This window comes from Microtus oregoni, unplaced genomic scaffold, assembly GCF_018167655.1.
Source record: "Microtus oregoni isolate MIOR12 unplaced genomic scaffold, Mior012 000019F_ref0000042, whole genome shotgun sequence".
Classification (NCBI taxonomy): Eukaryota; Metazoa; Chordata; class Mammalia; order Rodentia; family Cricetidae; genus Microtus; species Microtus oregoni.
Window position 1 is genome coordinate 9,477,989 of NW_024543078.1, and position 8,097 is coordinate 9,486,085.

The 8,097-nt window shown below is 43.0% G+C and overlaps 1 pseudogene; it reads left to right on the forward strand.

Annotated features, from left to right (window-relative positions):
• Positions 1–5,357: 5,357 nt before the first annotated feature.
• On the forward strand, positions 5,358–7,326 carry LOC121459700 (annotated as a pseudogene).
• Positions 7,327–8,097: the final 771 nt, after the last annotated feature.

An 8,097-nucleotide genomic window follows, 5' to 3' on the forward strand; every position in this document is an offset into this window, starting at 1 on the left:
TGGCTGGAATTGGTGAGCTCTCATTAGCTCAGCTGAACTGTTTCAGTGGATGTACCCATCATGGTCTTGACCTCTTTGTTCATATTCTCATGTCTCACACTCTTCAGCTGGTCTTTGGGATCTCAGTCCAGTGCTCCGCTGTGGGTCTCCACCTGTTTCCATCAGTTGTTGGATGAAGGTTCTATGATGATATTCATCAATCTGACTACAAAGCAAGGCCAGATTGGGCACCCTCTCCTCTATTACTTAGGGACATAGCTGGGTCATCTTGTGGATTCCTGGGAATTTCCCTAGTGTCAGGTTTCTTGTTAGTCCCATAATGGCTCCCTGAATCAAAATATCCCTTTCCTTGCTCTCATCTTTGTCTTTCCTCCTTCTCAACTATCCCATTCCCTCAAGTTCTCCTCCCCGCTTCCATCTTCCCCCCTCTTTCCCTTCCATTCTCCTTTCTCGCTATACCCCATACTCCCAATTTTGTGAGGTCATCTTACCTATTTCCCCTTTCTAAGGTGGATCTAGTATGTTTTTCTTAGGGCTCACCTTGTTACTTAGCTTCTGTGGGATTATGGACTATAGACTCATTATCCTTTGCTTTACAGTTAGTATCCACTTATGAGTATATACCATGTTCATCTTTCTGAGTCTGGGTTATCTCACTCAGGATGGTTTTTTCTAGTTCCATATATTTGCACGCAAATATCAAGATGTCGTTACTTTTTACCCTTGAGTAGTAATCCATGGTGTAAATGTACCACATTTTCCTTATCCATTCTTTGGTTGAAGGGCAGCTTTTTCCTGGGTTTTGGAAATAAACAAATAATGCTGTTATGAATATAGTTGAACAGATGTCCTTATATTAAGGTTGAGCATCCTTTGGGTATATGCCCAAGAGTGGTATTGTTGGGTCATGAGGTATGTTGATTCCCAATTTTCTGATAAACCACCATGCTGATTTCCAAAGTGGATATGCAGGTTTGAGTTTCCACCATCAATGGAGGAGTGTTTCCCTAACTCTATATCCTCTCCAGCATAGTCTATCATTAGTGTGTTTGATCTTAGCCATTCTTACAGGTGTAAGATGGTATCTCAGAGTTGTTTTGATTTGCATTTCTCTAATGGCCAAGGATGTTGAACCTTTCCTTAAATGTCTTACAGCCATTTGAGATTCTTCTGAGAATTCTGTGTGGTTCTGTACCCCATTTTTTAATTGAATTATTTATCTTACATGTGGTTCCAAGCTTTGAATTTTCAGATGAACGTTTTTAATTTTGAGTGTCTGTAAAACTCAAAGCATGAAATGGATCATAGAGGAGAACTGGCCTGGAGGGACGTGGGATGGCAGAGGAAATGCACTGTGGAAGGGTAAAGAAATCTTGCAAGTGGAAAGTTTTCATCAGCGATGGGAGAAGTGTGGTGGTGGAGAAAGGGTTAACCAAAATTAAGCATGGAGGAAAAAATCCTTTTGGAAAAATACTACATTTGAAGTCCTTTAAAACCATTTGAGGGGCTGGTTAAATAGTTTAGCATGTAAGGGTGCTTGATGCCAGCATATGATGCTGTTGATTTTGATGTTGGGAAACCACATGGTAGAAGTAAGAAAATGATCCAGAAAATGATGCTCTGACCTCTACACATGTACCGTGGTTTGCCACCAAGCCTAGTGAATGGAGTTGCATGCTTGGAAGCCTAAGTAAAACAACTGACTGAAGGAGCCCTGCACGTATGGGTAACGTTTCTTTCTCCCAAAGATTAAGTTGACTAAACAAAGGTTCCAATACTGTGAGATAGTTCCCTCTGAGCTGTGAAGTAAGGGGGTGCCTGTCAAACATTACAGGCTGCTACCAATGTCCTCATTTACACATGAGAATTAGATTGGTGGATGATTCTGAACACACTATACACTTGGGATATAGGACATTTAAAGGTAATGTTGCCTCTGTGCTGGATAGCTTCCACAGTCCTAGAAGCTTCTATGCAAGCTACTGGATGAGGAAAGTTGGCAATGATTCTACCAATCTGTAGACCCTGCATGTGACAACTTGCCTGGCAAGATATTTTCCATGTGATAGTGTGTTGACTCTTATAGGAACAATAAACTTTGTGATTTGATCTTAGGTCTACCACGCAGTAGCGAACTCTTGGCTGGTTCTGTAAACCTGGTTCAGAGCCCAATGACTAAGGCCATGGTGATGTAATATGGAAATCTCTCTGATTCTACAGACTGGAACCTTTGCTGGACATCACAGCCAGAGTTCATAACATGCTTTGAGGTCATTTAAGATATAAGGATGCTATCTTACTGTGTACTCAAACTGATTGTTAACCTACTTTTAAGAGAACAATATAACAATGACCACTACTTTGCTTGGTCTTCCTGCATAGCCACCTTTTACAAACTAAACTAAACTTAAGTAATCTTATTTTCTTCTGTGCCCCCTGATACAGAACAAATGTTTATCGTTTATATAAAACAGCAAACATAGAAGTTGAAAACACTCAAATGAATATCCACCAAAACAATTGAACACAGCAGCATTACTGGGCAAACATGGTGTTTGTAATGTTTTTTGTTGTCTGGGTTAGTTGGGATCAGTTGCAGTTATTACCTTCATCCCTTGTAAGACCCCACAAATGATTCTGTAAAGTATCCCACTCCTTCCCCAGGTGATTCTTATGGGGAAATTCAATAAAAGAATGAGCAACAAAAGGGGCAGACACACACATTTACACACAAGGACAGATGTAGGGACAGACGTAGACTCATACAAGAAAACAAGCACAGGGACAGACAGACTTCTTCAGAAAGGCACAGATTTAGATTCATGCAACAGACAAAGAAGGGAAGACAGGGAACATGTAGAAAATTCAAATCTGGAAATGAATCCCAGTGGAAGTGCTTTTATTTCTTTCCTTAATGCCACACTGAAGAAGTATTGGTGACCCTGAGTTAATCACTGATGTGTTGAATCCACACAACAGGCCCTCTGTTGTTGTTTTGTTAAACTTACATAGAATCAAGCTGCCTTCTACATACTCTTGCTGACACCTATACATTTGAGCAACTTCTTTTATGTTAATTAATTTATTTCCTTATTTATTAATGATTTCTGTCTCTTCCCCGCCACCGCCTCCCATTTCCCTCCCCCTCCCCCAATCAAGTCCCCCTCCCTTGTCAGCCCAAAGAGCAATCAGGGTTCCCTGCCCTGTGGGAAGTACAAGGCCCACCCACCTCCATCCAGGTCTAGTAAGGTGAGTATCGAGCAACTGTGATCCCTAATGAAAGACGTTTCTTTAGTCAAAGGGCTCTGGTGAATGCATAGGCTCACACCTGGCCAAAGTTTAGAGAAAGCATAACTGTGCAGTTCTCAGACCTCAGCAAGACCTCTGAACTACAACACCCTCCAAGGTTCAGGGACTACTCTGGAAGAGAGAGGCAGAGGTTGTAGATGGTTTCTGTAAAATGGTGTCAAGGACACAATGATCATCACACACAGGAAGGGGTTCTTAAGGCCCCACCCTCAGTGAGGGACTTTTCTTAATGTGTGCTGGGGGATGGGATGCCATAAAAATACAGAAAAAGGAAATTCACATAAGCAGCCACACTTTAACTCTTTGGATTTTAAGGCCAATAGAGTAGTTTGGGTGGTGCTTTTTACTTATGTTAGAGTTGAGTATGGAAACCTCAACAAGGCTGGTCTGTGACTTAGAAAATCCACTAAAATTCATTGACGCCTATTATTGAACTCCAGTTCCTAAAACTGTAATGGCAGGCTCAGATACCCAGAAAGGGGCTCAACCTGGACTTTGGAGGATTTTTGGAGGATAGATAAAAGCCAACATCGCTTAAAAACTTGTGAAGCTAGATCCTCTACCCAAAGGTGTCATTTCTCTTATCACTGGAAGTAGGGAATATTGGCTGCCTGTGTTGTCTATTACCATAATAAGGTACAGACCGGCCTCTAGGCTCCTTCAGTAGCACAAGTACCTGCTGTACAGTTCAAAGTCCATGCTAGTGTTCTAGATCTTCTTCCCTCCTGCCCTCCCCTGACCTTCCTCTCTTTCAGAAGAATCCCTACCCCAGCTTCTCATTCTCTTTCTAAACCTATCTCTCTGTCTCCTCCTGTCTCTATGTTCCTCTCCCTCTTTCTGTGTCTCCTCCTCTGTCTCTCTCCCTCTGCCTCTCCTTTTTCTTCTTTCATAGTCAGGTGTTCAGCCAACATCTGTTCCTGGTCTGTCTGATTTGATATGCCACTATCTGTTCTATCTCTGATAGGTATTATAGAAGCTTTCTCCTTAAACATGTCACCAAGACATCATGTCAACAGTTTGTACAATACCAAGAAACAGTTTAAAATATTTTTAAAACATTTTAATGAAAAAACTATTATATAGTGAAATCAGTATATATGGTATCAAGAAATATTTAACATCAAACATTGACAATTTCAGGAATATTTTAGAAAATTTATGTTGTTGACATTGCTCCTCATAGGCTCCAGCAGCAACTAAAAAGAAAAGCAAGAATTGTCAGTAGTATCAAGAACATCATTTGTGGCAGTGTCAGGATGAGCAATAACAGAGGCATCACCAGTAGAATCTTATGTAGTATCATGTCACAAGGAATGCCATTGTATTTGAGAAGTGGTGACAATGTGGAGCCTTATTTCATTGGTTTTATTCTCACATGTTGCTTCTTTGGGGGTGTTTATTTCCAAAATGATGCTATCCACATAAGTCACAGTTTATGGACAGAGAAAAATAGAAACTAATATCTAACAGTTACATTTCTCTGCTTAGCCATTCAGACAATACAAGTTTCATGTTAGATGTATTTTCAATATGATTGGAAAAGATAAGCATTTTTTCTAGTTTTAGGTAATAGCTAAAGAGTCCTATATATAGCACAAAATTTAGTTATGATATGTATTGGTGCCAAAGAGAATTGGGTTTCTAGTGCATAAGTCATCATCTATTTAAAACCACTGCTGTGGTCTAACTTACCTTGTTAAACTCACTTTAATGCATGTCACATGTTAAATTAGGTTGAATACCCACATCATCACTGTTGATACAAATTTCAAAAACCATATTCCGGTGGTTATCATCAGCAGTGCCATTGTTGCTTCCCAAAGTGGCAGAACCTTGGAGTGAGTTGCATAGTGGGTGTATTCAGCTGGACTGGTAGCACTGAAATCCTCATTAGCACTCTGAGGGTCGAAAGCGTCACCTGGCACATGAACAAGAGCAGATTCCTGATCAGTAGTGAAGCTATCACACTTGTGTTCTCTTAGAAGCAAGTTTCAAGAACAGGGTCAGAATGTTGCCGAGGAAGAGTGAATGAGGAGGAAGGAGAGAAAATGGTGTCCACGGATTACAGTACCTACAGTCAAGCTGCAGCCCAGCAGGGCTACAGTGCTTACACAGCCCAGCAAACTCAAGGATATGCACAGACCACCCAGGCCTATGGGAAACAAAGCTATGGAACCTATGGACAGCCTACTGATATCAGCTCAGAGCACTGCCACCTACAGGCAGACTGAATATGTGACTTCTTATGGACAGCCTCCCACTGGTGATACCACTCCAACTGCCCCCAGTCATACAGCCAGACTGTTCAAGGATGTGGCACTGGTGCTCATGACACCACCACTGCTCCAGTCACCACAACCCAAGAACCTTGTGCAGCTCAGTCTGCATATGGCACCCAGCCTGCCTACCCAGCCTATGGCCAGCAGCCAGCAGCTGCCGCTGCACCTGCAAGACCACAGGATGCAAACGAGCCCACTGAGACTAGTCAACCTCAATCTATCACAGGGGTTTATAACCAGCCCGGCCTAGGGTATGGACAGAGTAATTACAGATATCCCCAAGCACCTGGGAGCTACCCCATGCAGCCAGTCACTGCATCTCCACCCTATCCTCCTACACATCTTATGCTACACATCCTATCTTCCTCTTCACAAGCAACTAGTTATGATCAGAGCAGTTAATCTCAACAGAACATCTATGAGCAACCTAGCAACTATGGACAGCAGAGTAGCTATGGTCAACAAAGCAGCTATGGGCAGCAGCCTCCCATTAGTTACCCCCCTCAGACTGGGTCCTACAGCCAGGCTCCAAGTCAATATAGCCAACAGAGCAGCAGCTACAGGGAACAGAGTTCATTCCGACAGGACCACACCAAATGGTGTCGGGGGCAGGAGTCTGGAGGATTTTCCAACCAGGAGAGAACCAGAACATGAGTGGCCCTAATAACCGGGAGAGGAGAAGAAGGGGATTTAATCATGGAGGCATGAGCAGAGGTGGGCAGGGAGGAGGATGCAGTGGAATGGGCATTAGAGACCAAGGTGGCATCAATAAGCCTGGTGGACCCATGGATGAAGGACAAGGTCCTGATCTAGGCCTTCCTATAGATCCTGATGAGGATTCTGACAACAGTGCAATTTATGTGCAAGGTTTAAATGACAATGTGACTCTGGATGATCTGGCAGACTTCGGTAAGCAGTGTGGGGTTGTTAAGATGAACAAGAGAACTGGGCATCCCATGGTCCACATCTATTTGGATAAGGAGAGAGGAATGCCGAAAGGGGATGCCACGGTGGCCTATGAAGATCTGCCAACTGCCAAGGCTGCTGTGGAATGGTTGGATGGAAAGGATTTTCAAGGAAGAATACTTAAAGCTTCTCATGCGCGAAAGAAACCTCCAAAGAATAGCATGTGGAGTGCCATGACACCTCGTGAGGGGAGAGGAATGCCACCACTGCTCCGTGGAGGTCATAATAGCTCATGAGGTCCCAAAGGGCCCATGGGTTGCATGGGAGGCATTGGAGGAGACAAAGGGGCTTCACCCCATGAAAACACTGGGTATACTTAGGAACCCCCATGTGGAGGAGGAAATGTCCAGCAATGAGCAGGAAATTGGCCGTGTCCCATGCAGGTATGTGGAACTCAGAAAATGAACTGGAGAACAGAATGCAACCAGGGTAAGGCCCCAAACCTGAGGGCTTCCTCCCGCAACCCTTCCAACCTCCGGGATGAGATAGTGGCCAAGGCTGCAGTGGTGGCATGCAAGGAAGAAGAGGTGTCCATATGGACCAAGGTGGTCCTGGAGAATTGTTCCGAGGTAGCAGTGGTGGAGGCACATATGACTTCAGAGTTGTCCGAATATTGGAACGAGTTAGCTTTGGTGGAGGAACATGACATGGTCCTGTGGGCCCTCCTGGACCATTGTTGGAACAGGTGGACTGAAGAAGATGTGGACCTGGAGGACCTGCGTAAGTGGATAAAGGCAAGAACAGTCAGGAACTTAAAGACCGGCCCTACTAGAGAGACCTGCAGAGCTACATGGATGACCAGATTTATTTTTTAAAACCAGAAAATGTTTTAAATTTAGAATTCCACATTTATAATGTGGCCACGAAGTCATAATTATTACTGTGTGTACTTTAGTATTTTCAGCATTTGTGAAGAAGTATTAAAAGAAGTTAAATGGTAGGTGACTGAGTTTTTTTTTTTCTTTTAAAGATGCCTCTTTTAAGACATAACAATGGGAACCCCTTGTGAGCATACTCAGTATCATTGTGGAGAACCGAGAGGGCCCCTTCTTGTAACAAAATTCATGGTTGTGAATGTTTTCAAATACATTCCAATTTTTTTTAACTGTGAAATAATTAATGTTGCAGAGGGTCCATGTTGTCTCCAGTGTGGCTACCAAGAGGAAGCTCAGAGTCAGCATGTGGCCTCCCCTTGCATGCCAAGGGTAAGTCCTAAAGAACGTTTGTGATCCGTTGTGGTGTCGTGAAGTGTAATTTTCTCTGAATCCTAAAGAATGTCACGTCTGTGACTTGTACCTGGAGATGAAGGTAACTCAGTGTTGGCGGTAAGCAGGGGCACAATGACATCCTCATCCTTTGCAGGACGAAATTCTTCTTTCTTGGTTTCTTCAACCTTTAAGGAAAGTTTGAGATGTAAGATTTCATTAAAATGTCACTAAGTATACTCACTTTAGAAGAACTTATCTGTTAATGCCAGGGTCCTGATTTATAGTCCCCAAATATTTGTTTGCTCAGCGAAATTTTATCACTGTTACTACTGTTA